Source organism: Triturus cristatus, chromosome 4_2 (assembly GCF_964204655.1).
Source record: "Triturus cristatus chromosome 4_2, aTriCri1.1, whole genome shotgun sequence".
In the NCBI taxonomy this organism is placed as follows: domain Eukaryota; kingdom Metazoa; phylum Chordata; class Amphibia; order Caudata; family Salamandridae; genus Triturus; species Triturus cristatus.
In genome coordinates, this window is record NC_140586.1 from 870,245,191 (window position 1) to 870,261,940 (window position 16,750).

General features: G+C 46.9%; 1 pseudogene; it reads right to left on the reverse strand.

Annotated features, from left to right (window-relative positions):
- Positions 1 to 14,876: 14,876 nt before the first annotated feature.
- LOC146835285 (uncharacterized) lies at positions 14,877 to 16,180 on the reverse strand (annotated as a pseudogene).
- Between the last annotated feature and the right edge of the window lie 570 nt (positions 16,181 to 16,750).

Sequence of the window (16,750 nt, forward strand, 5' to 3'; positions counted from 1 at the left end):
ACAGTACTGTACTTTCCTTGTACTGAACTGACAGCCAGTGTTGCGATGCCGGTATTCCTGTTTCCGCACTTTTGTAGTAGGTTTTATTACATTCAAATATTGCTTTCACTTTACTCGTGCTGCCTGCTTCTGAGAAGATATCCATAAATCCATAAAAAATATATACTTCAAAAATCCACTAGATGGCACTCTTGTAAAGGAATTAAAAGTCTTAACTTCACTCGTTTGTGCTCGTTTGTGCTCCCTCGAAACGTTTTGACTATGACTGATTTCCATACTCAGAAGGGGTATCAAAGTGCAGCCTAAAGGAACTGCCGATGCTTGGCATTTCTTCGTGTCTCCTCTATTGCATATGTCTTCTTTTAAGCACAACACACACACTTAAGAATGGAACTGCCAGCGCTTTGATGTTCCCAGTAACCCATGACTCTGCATGCATTCACCCACCTTTAGGTTTTGCGGCATCGTGGTGTACTTTTGTTCCCATGGCAACGTTAGTTACCGGAACACAACCTACACAGACAGAATGAAATTGCAAAATGGCTGCTTGACATCGCGTCATGACGTTGCGCGATGACATGCTGAAAGCACTTTTCTAAACATGAATGTAGTCAGGACAAAGCCAAGAACAGTGAACATTCCACAGCAACGGTAAGGAGTTTGACACGCTTCACTTTTCTCTTCACCAGTATTGTCGATGCCGAGTTCACTCACTTTCAGCTCCCTCATAAATTATTCACAGCTTGCCTCAGGTTTTAATTTAAACTTGAACACACGGTTGCTTTGAATTATCTCAATTTAAAATTAATAACATGCACATCCACTTTTTTGACTTGACATGTCCATCTGGATTCCAATTTAAACAGAACGTCTTGACTCAGGGTTAACAGCAGTGCGCACGCGACCAACAGTCATCTCCAAAACACTGGGGCTCGATGTGTGCCCCCGACCATTACAGTGAAATATATTTCTAACACTCTTAGTTATGGAATGACGGGGTCAGCACTTAATTGTTGCAGCACAGCTGAATATGGCACTCATAAGTCTTTAGGGCTCTCTCTCGCCATAACTTCTCTGCACTCTTACAATAATTAAATTAATCTGGCAATCTTAGTTTCTAGGGCGACCGATCTTGGGGTCACTGGTGGGGCAGGTGCCAGATAATTTTAATTAGTTCAAAATTAGTACCTTAGTTGCAGTTTGAAATTTTTTTTTTTTCACCTTTTCACGCGTAAATTCTTCTCCAATCGTCGCCAATGTAGAAATAAAAGGATGTCTCACAGACAGGGTCTCGTAGTTGTAGTTTATTCATTAGTATATCCTTACAAGTTCTTTAGTAAGACTTTAAGTTAGCCCCACCAGGAGCAGCCTCCTGGCTACTCAGCCCATCTCTCCAACTGTCTTCTTTCAGGAACCAACATCCCCAACATTCTACATGACCTCACCAGCTAGGAAGAACAGCAGGGCAAGGGAAATGGACTACATTAAAAGCAGATTACTACAGAGACCTTCTTGCGGGAGAACGCCCACCCATCATACATTATATTTGATGCAGGTATAATGTGGCGCAGGGTTTTGAAAGTGACACATCTGCCTAGATGTGTCACTTTGTAAATATGGCGAAACGTGGGGCATTATTTGCGTCACTGCTGAGTCATGAAAAGGGATGCAACAGTGGCGTAAAAGTGTTGCAAAGGACTCATAAATAAGCCCCTGGATGTTTTACAGGAGACTGAGTTCATGATTGCCGCATCGCTGCCGCAGAGAGCTTTGCTTCCATATAACATACTCAGGATGGGTTTTGCTGCTGTTATTTTCAGCAGAGGCAGAAAGCTTGGTCCGGCCAGGCTAATTTGTAGGGGGCGGAAAGCAAGGATCAAAGTGTTACCTTCCCTTTATCAAGTATTTCCTATGCTGTTGAAAGGAGCGTCTATCGTCAAAAAGTACTCCTTAGTATCTGTAGTGTCTTGCCAACTCCAGCTGTTCACCGTGTAGGAACCATTTATAACTTTTTAAAATCCTGCTGCTGACTTCCGTAATCTTCGTTTTCTTCAGATTTATTGTCATGCCGTTAGTTGAGGAATATAAAAATAGCTTCTCAATAAGTCATTGCAGACCAATTTTATTTCTGACTGAGCAGGATCACTTCATTCGCATATAACAGATTTGAAATGTGTATGGAACCTAGGGGCATATTATCAAGGACGGCGTTAAAAATGATCGCCGGTTTAGCGGCAGAAAACTGCCGCTAAAGCGGCGATAATGGGCTTGATAATATGCCCTTGTGAATTCCAATAGAAGCCCATGTTCACACCAGAACATGGACTTCTATTGGAATTCTCAAGGGCATATTATCAAGCCCATTATCGCCGTTTTAGCGGCAGTTTTCTGCCGCTAAAGCGGCGATAATTTTATCGCCTGTCTTGATAATATGCCCTCAAGACTTTTCAATTTATTAGTTGCTTAAAGTTAGTTAAATGTGTGAGTCTTAAGGTGTCATGAACGATTATTGCTGTGTAGAGCTGCTGTAAGCCATCCTATGTTTAGCTTTATTTTGCCATTGTGGTCTTTGCAGACGTGATATTGTGGGCTGGAGTAGCCAACATGAGTGATTTTCCAGCAAGGATCTTAAGAATCGAGTACGTTTGTTTAATGTCTTCTGAGTCGTGTACATGTAAGTTCACCTATGAAGACGCAAGCGGTAATGGATAGGCGACAGATGGAGGCATGATAATATTGATACCCCAGGCCGGGAGGCATTCTTTTTCCTGGAGGACCAACTTTGCGGGCGAGGTTCCTGTCCAAGTCATGAGAGTAGATTCTTGTATCTTGCTGTCCTTTGAGACCGGAAATTTGATAGATTCCATGTCTGTTGTGGTTATCCTACGAAGGGAGGGGACTGCCTGAAATAACTTTAAAATGTTGCCCCAGTTGAGAATATCATGCCTTCTTCTCGACTGGTATATCGGGGTAAAGATTGTTTTAAAGGAGGAATTGTGTACTTGGAATGGAAGATATCAGGCGATAACCTGGCTATGATGGTGCCTGCCGTTTCAGTAGGTATTGCTGACCAATTGCTGAGGGGATCTGTTATGTATTTCAGTACCCCGGAATTCGCGTAATCCCAGACAGTTGTCAGGCCTTGTTGATCCTCACTGTTATTGAGTTTTAAGGGCTCAGGTCTGCCAGCATTATTAGACAGGTTTGTTTGATTTAGTTGAGCCATCTCTCTCTGCCCCGTCTTACCGGGTTAGAGGCATATCATCAAGGAGGCGATATAAAATTATCGCCGCTTTCGCGTCTGTTTTCAGACGAAAAGCAGCGATAATTTTATCGCCTTATCAGCAAGGTCACACTATCGCATGAATCCTTACATTAGCTCCCTTTCCCGTAACGCCCACCTTTGCATCTCTAATGAGATGCAAAGTGGGCGTTGCGTCCCAAAATAACTGGAGAAATGTCGCTAACCGACATTTCTCCAATTATCAGTGGGTACGCTAACAGGCATAGCGATAAGAAAAGTAGCGCTAACCTTGGTTATAGCTACTTTCCTTACGCCTGCTTTTAGTTTGACTTAGCCATTATATCCAATGTAAGGTGGATATGATGGCTAAGTCTGCCCTGCCCTATCAACAAGTTATCGCCAAACTTTGTGAGATTATCGCTGGATTTCCAGCGATAATCTCACATTTGGCAGTTAGCGCTTGGAATTTTATCGCTTTTGAGATAAGCGTTGCTGATAGCACGCTATCTCAGCGATAAAATTCCACGTTACCCGGCGATAATTGATGATATGCCCCTTAGTTCCTTAGGGGTGCTGGTGCATTTATGAGGGGGACGCCTAGCTGGAACTTCCTCAATGACAGCATGTGCTGCAGTGGGCATTTTCCCAGTTGGTGCTTCTAGTGTTTTATCAAATAGCAGAAAGAGTTTGACCTTCTTTAGAGGGCTCTTGTTGTTGTTCTTATTTGGTTCTGCCTCGTTGAAGGTAATGGTTTCGTTGGTCCCCACTTTTGTTGTATTTACACAAGGAACATTTACTAAACTTCTTCTTTATTTGTTTCTTGCTTAACGCAATTTCTTTCTCACTTATTTTTAACATTACGGGCTTTAGAGGCTCTTGGTGGACAATTTGAGATTCGCTAACTTTCTCCTCACAGTGTGATGAAGCAAGGCTGAGTCGAGGAGGTCCTATCCTCCACTAAAGCTGCATTTTGGGAGATGAATCGCCTTTCTGGAGCCCATCGTTCTTTTTTTATCCCCACATCCGCTCATTTCTTTAGGGGTCTGACAGCCACCAGTTAAAGAGACTGTTACATGTGTGATTGCAGATCCTTGCTGTGCCAGGAGGATTTAAGACTTATTTTTAGGTCTTCTATCAGTGTGGTCAGTGCCTCGAATTTGTTGGCCACTGTAGCGCACGTGCAATCTATGCTGGCTGTGGGCACATATGTTTGTGCATTGATAATCAGATTATTTGATTCAGCCAACTTCTGATCAATTTCTAAAACGTAATAAGATTCAATAATTCTACTTGCACATCCATTTTATTTGACTGATACGTTAGAGCGTCGAGAGTCAGCTGAGATGTTCTAAACAGAATGTCCCATACCGTCCCTGGGTCTGTTGTGGATGGACCATGCTTTAGAGAAACATCCACAGGTTGCTCCCCCTGCTCTTTTTGGCTGTTTTGGGAGGTTGGAGAAAGGCCCTGTGAGAGGCCCAGGCTCAATTGTTGGAGTTCCAAGAGACCAGTTACCAGATTTACAAGGTTTTGCAAACCTTGAAATGCCAGATTCCTACACCTCCCCAGGGGAGGCGTAAGGGAGGTGCAACAAGGAGAAATATCTTTATTTCTTCTCGGTTTTCCTTTAGAAAGAGGAAAACACCTCTTGTGATTGTTTTTGTTCGGGCAGGTGCCCCTTCCTGAACAAAAACAATCACCACTACAACGCAGACATCCTTGCACCATGGCACAAGGGTGCCTGAATTGGTGCATGGCATCCTATTGCCTGCCAGTGCAGGGGAAATGGACAGGAATACGCCGTATCTTGTAGATAAGGCACATTTCTGCCCTTTTCTTTTGACACACGGCACTACAGCAGGAAGGCTTGATGCGCTGCCATGCATTAAAATATTATAAATGAAGCCCTCACTATCCAACGCAAAAAAGCCTGACTCCCCAATGAAATTGTGGAAACAGATCTAAAGCCTTTTCATTTGGTAACTCATGCATGCCCAAAGGGAAATTCAAGAAATACTGGAATTGGCATTTCAAATATTTATTGAAGCAATAACATTCTTGTGTAAAATATGTGTGCTGCAATTATTAATAGAAGGAAATAGAAGGAAACAGAACAGAGTAATCAGCATCAAAAGAATGGTAAAGTAAATGAACAGTTCAACCATTGTTACATAGATTATGCTTGCACATAAGTACAGCCATAGTTGTGCTCCTGCCTAGCGCTCCCTATCCTAGTGTGCCTAGGGTAGGTGAATCTTCCAGAATCCTTTAAGGTGATGTAACTCCCAAGTCACCTGTGGGTATGTTTCTTCTAGGAGCCTGTCTTGGTGTAGAGCTGGGCATCATTCTTCTCAGGAGCTAAACAGGATTCAGCTGGGCTGGAAATCCAGCATGGGGCGACCTCTACAGTGTCAGCGAAATGCTCTTCTAAATAAACAAAGGAGTGATGTTGTTTATATAATAAACTTCACCCATGTTGCCATGCCGAAATCCTAGTGATCCTGTCGGTATTTATTCTACTCTTGCAGAGCTGTTGCCAAGCAGACAATAACAAACATCAACGTTTTGCACAGTGAACGTAGCCCTTCGTACAGAGGGGCTTATTTATGAAGCCTTCTTGCGACACTTTTACGCTGCTGTTGCGTCACTTTTTGTGGCGCTCCGCCAGCGTAATAAATGTGCCACGTTGCGCCCTATTTACATAGTGACGCATCTAAGCAGATGCATAATTTTGTAAAGCCCTCTGCTCCATTATACCTGCATCAGGTATCATGTATGCAGGGTGGGCGTTTCCCAGCAAGATAGCCTCGAAGAAGTTGCGCAGTGAAATCTATCAGATTCTATCAGATTGGCAGGCGTAGGGTGACGCAGTGCAATGTGAAAAGGCCTACCCCATGCATTGCTGGAGTTGAGTCATGCTTACGACACAACTCCAGCAATGCGTGAGTCTTGGGCCGACAGATGCGTCCGGATTCCTGATGCATCTGTCATTCCTTGCGACACGGAGCGCCGTACAGTAAATACCGTGTATCCATGGGGTCGCAAGGAGGGCACAGTGAAAAGTGTTGCATCGCTGCCTTAATGCAGCGATGCAACACTTTTCATAAATGAGGATCAGAATGTTCAAGGCTCTTGATAATATGCCAACAAAGAAATGTAAATGTAAGCAAAGCCATTTCAGAGAATATTATCCTATACAGGCACGCAAACAAATGTGTGTCAAGTGTCAACGTTCAAGAAAGATGCCAACTTTAAACGTGAACATGTAAAATTGTGGTGTTCCTGCCCGGGCCTATTGTGACCACATAACAGTATATGCACCACATCCTCTAGCCGGATGCGGCCGGAAGCTATAAATAAAAGGGTGTTAGACCACATGTGGTCTTTGCACGTATAACACTAACTCATGGGTCGTATGCCTCAGTAGTGTGTCAGCATCATAGCCTGTAAGAACAGGTGGTTCCCCTCATCCCCCCCATTTGCACACCGCCCACTTCTACCTCAGTATATAACTAAGATATATCGGCTGCCGTGCAACATGCCTTAAAGACAAAAAGCACTATGATGCGGTCAAGTCAATGCTGGCCGCGTTATAGCGCTTTTGTATTCTTTACTTTAAGCAATGTTGCGCAGCAGGATGAGCTGCTGAGCAACATGACTAAACAAGCATTTTCAATGCAAAAGGTCTCGCCCTTGTGTGAGTTTGAGCTATTGGCGTTGTAAATGACAATGCCTTTTATTTATGTTTTAAAAACCAAAACATAAATAAAAGGTATTGTTATTTACAATGTCAATAGCTTAATGTTGCGTAAATGCGAGACCAATTGCATTGCAAATGCTTGTTATTTTTCCAGCATTTTCTGAAACCGAATCCTTATTTTTGAGGTGCTGCAGCCCCCTACTTCCTACGCCCATACCTAGTGTACGTAGCTTAAGCCTGCTCTGGAGGTGACCCCTTCTTCACAGTAACACGCAGCAGGCACCTCTCTTTGCTGTCACGTTAGAGTGTTACAAGGGTCCTCCGCTCTCTCTTCCTTGAGGCTACTTCACGCTGTCTCCCGCTCCGATACATACTAACTTTACTTTCCTGCCTCAGTGCCATGCCGGTCACTGTGTCAAAACAGTTTAGCTTGGCGGCATGCTCTACTCGGTGTTCTTCAGCACACACAGGCACGCACACTGCTCTCGTCTCGTTGGTGCAGCACTCACATTCCATGAGCCTCACTTTCCTGGCCCCTGGCTGTCTCGTCAGCTTCTAGATGCGACGGAGGTCCTCGAATGGGCGCAGAGGGCTCTCTGCTTTTTAGGCAATGCCAATTGTGCCGTGTCTACGGAACAGTGACGTTCTTTCCTCATGCGCATTGACCCGCAACTGGCAGACAGAGGCGGGGACCCTGGCAAACGGTTTACTCTTCGGAGATAAATTTGTTAAAGAATTAGGCAAATAAGTCTCCACTTTCTCAGCCCTAGACAAGGCCCGGAGCATCATTAAAAAGGTCTTCCACGCTGCCCTTTTTACCAGGGCCGGACGCTTCAGGGGTCGAGTGACCGGCCGTGGATTCAATCAGACCTCGAGAGGAACTCAGCAGAGAGGACGTGGAGCTCCCACCGCTCCAACTTTTATCCCACCAGAAATCGTGGGGGTAGAGGCAGAGGCCAGAAAGGAGGGTACAGAGGTCACAACAATGACAGAGACGCCTCCCATTCAGGTAAATTTAATTCAGGGGGGAGATGTCAAGGTGGGGGGTCGGATTGCTGGGTTCGCTCACAAGTGGAGAACCCTGACCACAGACCCTTGGATACTGCAATTTAAGGTTTTCTGATAGATTTTTACGACACTCCCCAGCAGACACACACACCACACCCACTACATTTTACCCATGTATAGAGGTCTTTCATAGACGACGAGGTAGCATCTCTGATGCATAGAGGATCTATTGTACGAACTACACCACATGACCACTGCTAGAGCAGAGTTTTCAGTTTGAAAATAATTGGGTTTTGAAGCTCTGGCATGTCTATTTGTTATATTAATTTACTAATTATTAATTATTAATTATTGGTCTTGTGTAAGTGTTTATACTTACTAATCAACTCGTTTGTTTTAACAAGAGAGAATTACACGTGGGAATGCATAAGTGTGCTATTTAACAATAATGTGCATGTTTTCATGTTTAAACGTTGCTGAGTGCTGTTTATTTTTAAGCACGAAACGCTTTTCGAATTAATGCTTTTCTATGTTGCAAGAGCTAGATAATTGTATACACATAAGGGTATTAGTGGGGTTAACACTGTTCAATCACTATGCTGTGGTAACGTTGTTTTGTCTCTTTTGATTAAGATGGTCTGTTGTGGCCTATTGTGGCCTAAACAAAGATGGCCGATTTGCAAAACCTGGCCTCGAGTAGAATCGGTGACGAGAGAGCCTTGCTGAATATGGTCCTGAAGTCAGCTGACCACAGTCCTTGCTTTGCCTGATTGAAATTTTCCGTGAGGACAGCAGCAGTTTTGGGCGATCTCCAAATGAAATGAAGCGTCCTTGGCAGCTTTGGGAAACAAAGGAGCTTTAAAGAAAGACTCTGAACTGTGATCTCATTGCCGAGGAGACGTGGAAGTTATAAGCTACAAATGTATTTTTTGGTTCCTGTTCCGTTATGTTTATTTTGTGATTATTCCTGAGCGGAGATTTTTAAATGTAGCGATGCTACATCCTTTCCTTCTCGCTTTGCTCAGAGGTTTGACGGAAGAAGTTAATACAAATTATATTTTCCTTTGTTCGACTTGCTATAAGAATTGTTAGCCTAGAGAGGGCTTTGCCACTTGCCATTTGCCTTTTGCCGCGTTCCGAATCTGCGTTGGTGAGGATCGTTGCTGAGAGGACTTCGTCTTGAGAGACTTTACCGAGAGACTTGTCCTGACCCGTTCTGACATTTAGCTAGAATAGGTAACTTTGAGAAAAATGATTTATTCTGATTGATTTTCTTTGACTAATTTTAGATAAAGCAATATAACTTTGAATATGGTGTTGGTTATTATTTCTCGTCAATTATTGAGTATCCTATTTTGATTATTATTGTATGGATTGTTTAGATTATGTTTAAGGGCAGTCTCAATAACTAGATCTTATCGACCCCGATATAGATGCAGGGTGTTTAGGAGTTTTTCTTTCCACAGGTTATTGCTGGTAGAGTATTTGAGCGTATGTTAGTGAAATGGGCCCTAGTGTATGAAGAATGTATGTGCGTGTAACTGTGAGATTACTCTATCTGTGGAAGTAGGGATATTATATACACCCTGATCTCTATCACCACGGGTTCACCAGTACGGTATTTCTCGTACCCAAAAAAGATCTAGGTTATCGTCTGGTGTTAAACCTCAAAGAGTTCAACTCTTGGTAGTGTATCGCCACTTCAAGATGGAGGGCATACACTTACTTCGGGATCTACTCTTAGATGGGGTTTAGATGGTGCGCCTCGATTTAAAAGACGGCTACTTGGCAGTTCCTATTTTTCCACCTCACAGGAGGTTCCTGCAGTTTCAATGGGGAGGCGTTTGGTATGAGTATGCCGCACTGCCATTCGTACTCTCGTCTGCCCCGTGGTGTTTCACCGGTAGTTCAATTTTTGAGAGAGCGGGGGGTCAGGCTCATCATGTACTTAGACAATATCCTGATAATGGCCCAGAGTATCACTACAGTGCTTCGTCATCTAGCATGGATGATGCAACTCCTTCAGGAGTTGGGGTTCATCATCAACGTAGACAAATCTGTTATGACACCGTCACAACCGATGGAGTTCCTGGGATTCCAGGTGGACTCAGTCTCTGCTCAACTTTTGTTGCCTCTCAAGAAGCGAATTGCCATCAAGAAAGAGTTGAGGAGAGCGTTGTCGGCTCCGTCCATATCATTTCGGACGTTGGCCAGGCTGGTGGGTCTGTTAGCCTCGTCCATTCAGGCAATTTTTCTGGGTCCCCTTCACTACAGGGCACTCCAGAGGCTGAAAATTCTACACTTACGCAAGGGGCTCAGTTATTATACGGAACAGATTCTGATAACACAGGAAGCCACGACAGAGATTTCGTGGTGGTTTAGGAACACATGGACGCCTGGAATGGCAAGGACTTTTTTGAGTCAGTCCCAGAGATAGTGATCGAATCCGATGCCAGCAGATGGGGCTGGGGAGCCCGGTGTGTGACAGTGGAGACTGGGGGCCGTTGGTCCCAGGAGGAGCTGAAACTCCACATCAATTGCCTGGAACTCTTGGAGGGTTTGTTTGCAATTCGAACCCTGTCACCACACAAAGGGTATATCATCAAGACCCGGCGATAATTATCGGTAAGCACACTTAGCGCTAGGATAATTATCGCCGGGTAAAGTGGAATTTTATCGCTGAGATAGCGTGCTATTAGCAACGCTTATCTCAAAAGCGATCAAATTCCAAGCGCTAACTGCCAAATATGAGATTATCGCTGGAAATCCAGCGATAATCTCAAAGGCTGGTGATAGCTTGATGATAGGGCAAGGCATACTTAGCCATGATATCCACCTTACATAGGATATCATGGCTAAGTCAGTCTTGAAGCAGGCGTAAGGAAAGTAGCGATAACAGAGGTTATCCCTGCTTTGCTTGTCGCTCTGCAGGTTAGCGTGCCGATTGATAATTGGAGAAATGTCGCTTAGCGACATTTCTCCAGTTATGTCAGGGCAGGAACGCCCACTTTGCATCTCGTTAGAGATGCAAAGCTGGGCGTTCGGAATACAGGCGCTAATGCAAGGTTTCACGCGATAGCGTGACCTTGCTGATTAGGCGATAAAATGATCGCTGTTTTCCGTCCGAAAACAGACTCAAAAGCGGCGATAATTTTTTATCGCCTCGTTGATGATATGCCCCAAAGCGAGTTGTTGTATACTGCTCCGAATGGACAATGTCTCAGCAGTACGATATATCAATCGTCTGGGTGGCACGAGGTCACGCTTACCAGTGGAAATAGCCACGGACTTCTGGCATTATTGCCTACAACATCACATATCGGTGACAGCGGAATTATCCCGCCCATGAAACTGTATTTTATTACGAAAATTGTACTGGATCATATTGATCATTGTGTGAAATGTTAAGGTGTATTTTATTAGCAACGCTTATCTCAAAAGCAATAAAAATGCTCGCGCAAACTGCCTAATTTGAGATTATCGCTGGAAACCCAACGATAATCTCACGCAATGTGGCGTTAGCTTGATGATAGGGACTCACAAACTTAGCCATGATATCCACCTTCCATAGGATATCATGGCAAAATCAGTCCTGAAGCAGGCGTAAGGAAAGTAGAGATAACAGGGGTTATTGCTACTTTTCTTGCCACTATGCTTCATAGCGTGGGGCTTGACGATAGGAGAAATGTCGCTTAGCGACATTTCTCCTGTCATGTCAGGTCAGGAACGCCCACTTTGCATCACATTAGAGATGCAAAGCTGGGCGTTAGGAATTTGACGCTAACGCAAGTTTTCACGCGTTAGCGTGAGCTTGCTAATTAGGCGATAAAATTAACGCCGCTTTTCGGCCGAAAACGGCCGCAAAAGCGGCGATAATTCTATTGCCTCTCCTTGCTGATATGCCCCTATATTCTCCGGAATAATTTTTCCAAATCTCCCACTTTCCTGATTCAAAACGTTAGATGTATGTAATTTAACACAATAATACTACGAACATTTTTTTTTAAGCAAATAGATTACAAATAATTTTTGGTTTAAAAAGAGTGTAAGTTTTTGATAAAGTACTTTTTCAACGCGCAACTCTTTTTTACCATTTGAATATGCTTTCACCAGTGCTCCTCACTCCTCGCCACTGGTATTCATTCGATGGACGAGAAAGAAGTTTACCATTGATTACTGATTCTGCATCAACTCATTCGATGCATCTCAGGCATACAGCTTTTAAGCTTTTTTTTTTTTTTTTGCATCTACCCGTCTAGCCTGCAGTCAGCCGGTCGAGCCAGTCTGCCACACCGGCCAGCCTAGCCTCCCGTCCCGGCCAACTCACTCGGCGTACTAGCCCTGGGGGTGCTAGGCATAGCTTATCTTTTCAGCCTCCCCGGTCTGTCCAACTCTGCCCTCCCTCCAGCAGCCAACCAGCCCAGCCGAACTGCGGAGAACCAATCCGCAGTCAGCCATTAGCCGCTCAGCCTTGCGCCGGTCGGACCTAGGAGGGGTTTGCCAGACAGGGGGTCATCTTAGCCTTCCAGCCATGCCGTTCTTGCCCGCCGTTCCACCGAGGTCGTCAGCCTGGCCGTGAGTCCTGGCTGACCTGCACAGCAGTCCAGCCAAGCCCGCCGACCTACGTAAACAAGCATTTGCAATGCAATAGGTCTCGCATAATAAGAGTTTGAGCTATTGGCATTGTAAAATTACAATGCCTTTTATTTATGTTTTGTTTTTCAAACAAATAAAAGGCATTGTCATTTACAATGTCAGTAGCATAAACTCGCATAAAAGCAGTGTGTGGAGTGCAGCAGTGTGCGGCGTGCAGCAATGTGCGGTGTGCAGCAGTGTGCGGCGTGCAGCAGTGTGCGGCATGCAGCAGTGTGTGGCGTGCAGCGGCATGCAGCAGTGTGTGGCGTGCAGCAGTGTGTGGCGTGCAGCAGTGTGCGGCGTGCAGCAGTGTGCGGCGTGCAGCAGTGTCGTGCAGCATGCAGCAGTGAGTAATGCAGAAGTGTGCAGCAGTGTGTGACGTGCAGCAGTGTGTGCTGTGCAGCAGTGTGCGGCATGCAGCAGTGTGCGGCGTGCAGCAGTGTGTGGCGTGCAGCAGTGTGTGGCGTGCAGCAGTGCGGCTTGCAGCAGTGTGCGGCTTGCAGCAGTGTGCGGCGTGCAGCAGTGTGCGGCGTGCAGCAGTAAATGTCAAGGTACTTATAGAACGCACTGTCACCAGACGGCCACCTTGCGGTGTCGCCTTTTGCGGTTTCCTGGCACTGATACTCATACCGCTGTGGAACCCCTCCTGGCTTTTCCTGTGAAGTGTCCACTCCTGGGCACCCCGAGGGTGAAGCCAGGCATCCTTAGCGCTGTTGGGGCCGGTGTGGAGGCTAAGCAAGCTATTGCCCAGAGTTGCAGCGTGGGGCCCGTGATTAGAATAGGCACCGAGGCGAGAATAGACAGGTCTGAGGAAATTGAGCCCGAGCCCCGCCGAGGTGGGAATCGAACCCTGGTCCCTGGCCAGAACTCTGCTTCAGGGTCTGCCGCTCTAACCATTGAGCCACACTCCTCCAGCAGTGTGTGGCGTGCAGCAGTGTGTGGCGTGCAGCAGTGCGGCTTGCAGCAGTGTGCGGCGTGCAGCAGTGTGCGGCGTGCAGCAGTGTGCGGCGTGCAGCAGTGTGAGGCGTGCAGCAGTGTGTGACATGCAGCAGTGTGAGGCGTGCAGCAGTGTGAGGCGTGCAGCAGTGTGAGGCGTGCAGCAGTGTTTCGTGTAGCAGTGTGAGGCGTGCAGCAGTGTGCGGCGTGCAGCAGTGTGTAATGCAGCAGTGTGCGCAGTAGTGTGCGGCGTGCAGCAGTGTGCGGCATGCAGCAGTGTGCGGCGTGCAGCAGTGTGTGGCGTGCAGCAGTGTGTGGCGTGCAGCAGTGTGTGGCGTGCAGCGGCATGCAGCAGTGTGTGGCGTGCAGCAGTGTGTGGCATGCAGCAGTGTGTGGCGTGGTTTGTAAACAACAAGAAAAGCGGACATCAAAGGAAGGGTGGGAGGGAACGAGCATATGGGGTGTGAGTTATAACGAAAGTTAATTGTTCTAAGAGGGGATGCAGCAAGTGAGGCCCAGCGCGCGCTGGCGAAAGCAGTCTGCTGCTTTCAAGTCCGATGCCAGATGCCAGCTTTGCCCTTGAATGCCTCACATGCACTGGCCATAAACCGCATTCCTAAGATCTTGTGCCCCTTACTAAATCTCTCTGAATGCGTGAGGCGGCGCACGCGCAGGAAGTAGCTGGTGGCAAATGGAATGCGCGTGGTGGTGCGCGTAACCGACACCCGATCCGCCTGGGAAGCCTTTGGGAGCATTTTCTGAAGCCCATACATAAGTCTCGCTGGGCGTTCGCTTACGCGATAGCCAGGTGAGACCTAAAAATCACTATCCAGCCAGTCTGACAGTCTGCTCACTTCACAGGGAGCCGCCCAGCAGTCCAGCTACTAAAAACGTGTGACGTTACCCTCACGCAAAGCGCAATGATTACCTCCATCTAGAAACCATAAAGTGAACTACTCGTTATCTGATCCGAACAACCGAGAAGCATTTTATGTTCATCATTACGCGTATAGTTCATCATCTATTTTTAAACATTCGAAGTAGGCCTCCTTCTATGTAGGAAAGCCCGACAAAAATTGGTTAGCAACTGGACTTCACTGCCACACTAAGTGCGAGTGAAGCCAGTTTTTTTTTTTTTTTTTTTGGGGCAAAAACTTTTATTAAGTGCTTAAAAGTTGCGATACATAGTTTTTAAGGAAGTGGTACCTCCCCCTTAGGGAAGGCAGTCCACTTTAACTTTTCAGTCAATGCATTGAGACATTTTTACATTCCATCAGATGTATTTGCAGATAGCGTTTTACGGTTTTAATGGGGACGCCACTTTAAAGAGTACAGTGGGGAAGGAGGGTTTTCTCACAGCTCTTCTTCTTCCTCACTTTCCCTTTTGTCCATGGCTGCATAGTCTCTAAGCAGGCTGAGCACCATCCTGCGGCACCCTTCTCTGTTTACCACCTCTCCATTGGTCACCAGGCGGGTTCTGGCGAACAGGAGAATGTCTTTAATACAGCAGAGGAGTCTCCAGCACTCCTGGATAGCTTCCTCTGTGTGTGTCCCCGGAAACAGCCCGTACAGTTGGACTGGTCCGTAATGTTCTCATAGGGGATGAGGGCTACCAGTTCTTGTCGGAGGGCGGCCCTTAGTCTCTGGGCAAAGGGGCAGGCCCAGAAGAGATGGTGTGCAGATTCCTCTGCGGGGCATCCCCTTGGGCAGTTCCTGTGCGGGCACAGGCCTCTGCTGTGCATGAAGGACCTTACTGGCAGGCCCCCCTTCACAGTCATCCATGCTATGTCCTTGTGTCTGTTGGTCAGAACTGGGGAGGATACATTCTCCCACACGTGCGTTGCCGTTGCTGGTGGCAGGTCGCTCACTGGTTCGGTGGTGTCCCTGGTCCTGATCAGTTTGCGGATTGTCTTGGGCTTCCAAAGGCAAGGAGTGACACAGTTCAGCCCAAATTCCCCCACAAACTTTTCTACCTCCTTGTAGTACCATGGGAGGTCCCAGTTGAAAGTCACAGCATTCTCCCACTTATCCCATCCCAGCCGTCTCCACACCGGGAGGAGGAAAAAGCGGAACACCTTGTAGGCAGAGTGGTCCTTGTTCATGTTTAACAGGGTTATCCGGACGCAGCCACACACAAAGAAGGCCCTGAGGATCGTTGAGATGTCTGGGACTGCTTTCCCCCCTTTGCGGTGCTCCTTGTGCATGACTGACCGTTTCACCCTGTCCATCTTGGAGTGACAGACAAAGTGGAACACCATGCTGTTGATGGCCCGTGCTACGTTGGCCAGGAGTGGCCAGGCCTGTGTCACATACTGCAGCACGGGCAGTGCATCGTTTCTGAGCACCAGAGCCTTCCCTTCAATGCTCAGGTTTCTCAGGCTCCAGAGGCCCAGTTTTTGCTTCACCTTGGCCAAACGTTCGTTCCAGCTCTTCGCTGCTGCCCCTGGCCCTCCAAACCAGACGCCGAGGATCTTCATCAGTCCTGCCTCGATGGGGAAGGGGAGAGGCTCGTTGCAGAGGTCCCATCGCCCGAAGAGTTTGGCCTGAGACTTGTCCACGTTGATTCTCGCCCCTGATGCCTTGCCGAAGTCTGTGCACGCCTCCAGCAGAGATTGGACTGATTCCGCATCTGCGCAGAAGAGGGTGACATCGTCCATGTACAGCGAACACTTGACTTCCCTCTTCGCGTCGCCGGGTGTCTGGATTCCTCTGATGTTTGGGTTCTTCCTGATGTACTCAGCGAGTAGCTCTATAATCAAAACAGACAGAGGTGGCGAGAGCGGGCAGCCTTGTCTTACCCCAGACCTGATAGAAAAGGGGTCTGTTTTACAACCATTTACAATGATTGAACTGAAGATGTCTTTATACATTACTTTAACATAACCGCAGAAGCGCTCCCCCAGCCCAAAACCGTGCAGTACCCTCTCCATGAACTCATGGGAGACGCGATCGAAAGCCTTCTCCTGATCTAGACAGACCAGGGCAGCCCGGATCTTGCGGTCCGTGATGTACTGGATCGTGTCCCTTATCAGTGCCAGGCTATCTGCGACCCTGCGCCCCGGGACCGCGCAGGTTTGGTCTGGGTGAACTAACCCTCCCATGGCGCCCTTCAGTCTGTTAACTAGTGTCTTTGCAAGGATCTTGTAGTCAACATTCAGGAGAGAGATGGTGCGCCAGTTCTTTAGGTCACATCTCTCCCCCTTATGTTTATACAAGAGTGCTTGTTG